The sequence below is a fragment of the Podarcis gaigeae genome (assembly GCF_964106915.1).
Source record: "Podarcis gaigeae genome assembly, chromosome: 11".
Lineage (NCBI taxonomy): Eukaryota > Metazoa > Chordata > Lepidosauria > Squamata > Lacertidae > Podarcis > Podarcis gaigeae.
Genome location: NC_139687.1, coordinates 28,073,883 through 28,078,770, shown reverse-complemented (window position 1 = coordinate 28,078,770; position 4,888 = coordinate 28,073,883). Strand labels below are relative to the sequence as shown.

Sequence of the window (4,888 nt, the reverse complement as noted above, 5' to 3'; positions counted from 1 at the left end):
TTAATCTTGTTATGAACATCCTAATTGAAAAGTTGAAAGGAAATAACACCAGCCAGCTTTCTTAAGGCACTCTATTCTTAGTGTAATGTGATTGAAATCTTTTGCCAGTGTGCCAATTTGTTGTTTATCACAAAAAACTAAAATAAAAAAAAATGGCCATAGTTCTACTAGGATTATTATTTTTATTCGCTTTTGTCTTCTCTGCCTGCCACATATTTTTATTCGCTTTTGTCTTCTCTGCCTGCCACATATCAGTATGAAAAGAAAGTGACAATTTTTTTAAAAATTATGCATTTGGAGGACAGAAATGGCATGAATGTGACAATGGAAGCTTGGTTTGTGTTAACAGGAACATAATATCTTATCTGTTTATTGGGTTTTCAAGGTAAATTATAACTGTTCCAAAAGAAAAAGAGACAACATAAATCAATTTTCCAGTAATGCTACTACTATATAATTAGAAAAAGAAAAAGAAAAAGGATTGTCACATTTACATTTTTCTTGCCTTGCTCCTGTTCTGTTAACATCGGAATGACAGTAAGAATTCTAATAAGTGAAGCTCCCAATTAAATTCCCCCAAGACAGGAAAAGCAGCACCAACTGAATTTCTGCCTGCCATTAAAGAAACTGGAACCCTGCAAGAAGAAAAGTGGCTCAGCTGTGCTTCTTCCACTTCCTGCTTGCTTACCTGTGGAGTCACAAAAGAGAAAAAGACAACTTATAGCTGCTTCTGGTATACTCACAGTGTTTTTATCAAAGAGAGGGGGAGGATCTGTGGGATAAACATATCCCATATATAAGCATCTCATATAAGCCACATGCTTATTGCGCAAAGGGGTTAATGCCATAGAGTGAGCTGTCATGCCAGGCTTAGGTATATCACTTCCCTTACCTTGGGAAGACCTAGGCAATCAAGCCTCTTGTTGCCCCTCATTCTACTGTACCTGAAAAGCTCAACACGTGAAGAGGTTTGAGCTGGTTGCTCCAGCGAAGCTGCATGGCTCTCACAAGCCTCTGTTGAGTTCTTATACCAATAATCTAAGAACTTTTACTACTTTATAACTAAGCTAAGTTTTACTGCCTGTGCAACTTTTCTGACCAATCTGTGGAAAAGCACATGAAGTGGACCTTTGGAGAGTTTGTAAGTAAACCATTTTTAAAAAAACTTAACAAATGTGTAGTCTTTTCCTGTGCTAAGGGAAGAGGAAAAGTTGGAACTCACCCGGAAGGGCATATTTTAAAGGTCTAGTAGCCTATCTTTCCACAAATTTTGTGATTTGATTTTAAATCTCTGCAGAGATTCTCTCACGAAAGAGTACTTATGCCAAACCTGGATCTTGGCATCAAGAAACTCTCTATTTTTTCGCACCAACAAGAACTGCACAGAAAACCAAATGACACAGAGTTTCCTATAGCTGCGTCCATTAGGCCCCAAGGTTATCTGTGCCTAATGTTGTGGGAGACTTAAGCAAATTAAACATACTTTAAAAAGGAAAAGATGGCAGCAATGATGCCCTTCTGACCCACTTTATGTCAGGTGGTGACTCAGCTGTGGGTTGCCATCTACCTGTTGAAAACAAGTGGCACAGTGTGTCCAGGAAAAGGCATCTAACCCTTCACCTGAAATGCTTTCCACAATTACAGTTTTAACACCCAAGTGTGGAAATGGACTTATAGGAATCTGCCTTGAAGGTATGAAGACAACTTCTTGCATGCATAAACTCCAGCTTCTCCCACCAGCAAATTTTATTGTTATTTTAGAGCGTTTGAAATGATAGATTTCCACTTTCCTTTTTCATACATACGGTAATTATTATGCGGACCAATAATGTTCCCTGAAGGAAAACCGCATATGAAAAGAACAGAGGTGGGGGTGGGGAAACTGGAACAACAGATGTCTTTCATCTATAGCTGACAATTATCTGAAGATTGGAGAACAGCAATTTTATAGCTGAAAGACTTTTCAGCTCACATTGCTGCAGGGCACACTGCTATAGCACCCCATACAGCATAAAATCCAGGCCCCATTTCACAGACTATTGTACCCCAAGGCTACCATATGAGTCTTGGATGTTTTCATGTATTGGATTAACATGACCATGCAATGTAAGCACAGCAAGGAATGAAACTTAGAAGAGGAACCGCACCGAGTTTCTGGGATTCTGCAGACAAAATTCTGCGAAACGCTCTTTAACATGTGCCAGTTATGGGAACAAGTCTTTTCTGAGGTGAAGTGGATCATCCAGATTGTTTATCATGAGCGCAAACCATAATTTTCTATTCTCATCCTTAACCCGCAATAAGAAAGCATGCAGTATAATGCAGGGTCACGTTGCAACAATTCAGACCAGATGTTCCTGCTGTAATCTATACTAGCCCAACCATGGGCAGAGTGCTTGTGTGATGGAGGTTCATCTGAAAATTTCATTTTAAAAAAAGAAAAAAGTAATTATGTTCTATATGCAGCTGTTTAAATAGATGCTTTGACTACACAGCTTATTTTTTCATTAGCTATAGATACATGGATACCTTACAGAATCCCTCATTCACTTATTGTCAGGCTATGTTTCAGTTCACTCTGTTTCACCCTGAACTAGATTTATCTCATATTTAGTATAGAAAAAGAAAATGAGCCAAAATATGTGTCCAGTTAGTAGATATCCTTGGGTTCAGGACTGTTAACAGCAGAGTGAGAGTCACAAGAACAAGAGCAGGAATCTCCTCAACAAAAATAGAGAGTTCACATCCTTGGCAGGGCCAAAGCCACTGTCAGGTCAGTTGCTGAACTGGGTCAACACCAGTTGGACACAGCCCAGCAATTAATGGGGTTCTCTTTGGCTGCATAAGCTTTTCCTTCCTCTCTGTGAATTTGAACAATAAGACCCTATATTAAGGTTACCAGACATCCCCGTTTCCCGGAGACACTCCCCAGATTTACAAATCAATCCCCATACAAAATCCATTGAAGTTGAAAAGTGTCCCTGGATTCACTGAAAAAAATCTGGTAACCTTACCCTATATAGACATGTAAATGAATCTGCTCAGAGTAGATAATGTGCTCATGTAACTGTGCACCTTCAAGTATCTGAGCCATGAGACCAATGTATATGCATGTTTATTTCTGATTTCATGATTCTTTGGGTATTGGAAATGGAAAAAAAAAATGTTCAGAGGTCTGTGGTTTGTGGTTGCAGCAGTTACAGAAATTAGTGCCTTCAGGTTCTTAGAAACCCAAGGAAGGGTAACTGAAGTACTCCTAGAGAAGTTTATTTTGGTTTTCAATTGGTTAAAACCCACATTTTTGTTTGACAGGTCTAATTGGCACACATTTTTAGTTTTTATCACTAGGCTAGACATTGGATCACTCCTTTTCAATTAAGTATATGAAGTGCTTTGAAGATTAAAAGCACTGTGTATGTATTATTGTAATTATATGAAGAGACGAAGCCATTATATCAGTCATTATGGTCTGTAAAGCAATAAAGCTGCAGAAGCTTCTAAGAGTCTATATGTAATTCTAGTAGTCTGGTTGTCCAAGTCTACCACTTTTAACCTTGTGACTTACTGTGGAGCTCATTAGAATCATCCTGAATAAAATAAAATAGAACTCTCTTCACATTAGGCATCGTCATTTGAAACTGCATTATCTGATGTAGCTGTTTGCCTTCCATATCTATGTCTTTACACTAATATCTTTTAATGCAACTATAAATAGCTGCCTAGTTTATCTGAAGTTCTCATTATCCAAATGTTTGGGCCATCTTCGAGGGCACCAGGTTATAGCAGTATGCTCTGTTTATGAATTAAATATCCTGAAAAGTTGCCTTTAGAAAAGCTGGAGACATACTAAATTTGTGTGGGTATGTCTCCTTCCCATTTGGTATGCCTGCCTTTAATTATGTCTAGGAATTCATCTGCAGTGTAAACACTGGAGTGCAAAAAAAGAAAAAAAAAATTAGACAATGAGCATATTTGAGGGGAAAAAGGATTAAATCCTGTTACATTTTTAGACGATAGTATTCTGAACTTTTCCTTTTTGCTGGCTCATCAGTTAAGTTGTAGTCAAAGAAATTCTTGTGAGTCCTTGTTCTGCCTTATTTCTAAGGCTTGGGTTTGGAAAAAACTCCCAAGGAATAAAAATAAACCAAATATAGACCATACAAAATAACATTTTAAATTAAAATGCCACCTACTCTTCATCTTTTCCATCATCTGTGGCAGAATAACCATTTCCATCTCAAACAAAAAATGGTTCCATTTCCAGAAGATAATCAACCAGATGTGTCTCTTAAGAGAAAGAGCTCTATGATTCTGGGACTTATGAGATTTTTGGAGGGCCAAAGAAGCTTTCTGGTGGGTGGTTGTATAATATTCCTGGGAAACCCCAATGTATCCCTTTTCATTGTTTGTGGCTGCTTCCTCTTGATCCTCTCCTGGATCCTGTTTTCTTTCTCCCCCACTGTGCGAACTTAATCTATTAGGGATCCTGTGGCAAATGAATTTATATCCCCAAGCTATGTAACCAATCAGATTTGGCTACTTAGCAGTGTCGCTGAGGGCAAATGAAGCAGTACTGACGTCACCCAGGAGGGAGGAGGGAAAACATACCATGTCGAGGCAGCAGGCTGGTGCTCCTCCCGGACTCTGTCCTGTGGTGGTTTTATTGCCTGGCTGCACAATACAGAGTGACAAGAATGGTCATGTTGCTTAGTTGCCTCAGCGATGCCAGGAAACATTCTTTGCCTTGTGCCGATCTGTGAGGATGGGCAATAAAACTGCCACAGTGGAGTTTGGGAACACAGGGTTGCCTTGACAACACAGGGTCCCATTCTCTGTGCTCCACACAGCAGCTGAACATTTTCACCCTGGTTTATGACCCGTTCCAAAA

General features: G+C 39.1%; 1 long non-coding RNA gene across 1 annotated transcript; it reads right to left on the bottom strand.

The window, feature by feature from the left end:
- Positions 1–428: 428 nt before the first annotated feature.
- Positions 429–4,675, bottom strand: LOC310827024. Its single transcript, XR_014556144.1, has 2 exons — positions 4,609–4,675; positions 429–688 (listed from the first exon to the last, which is right to left on the bottom strand). It is a non-coding gene; the product is annotated as an uncharacterized lncRNA (long non-coding RNA).
- Positions 4,676–4,888: the final 213 nt, after the last annotated feature.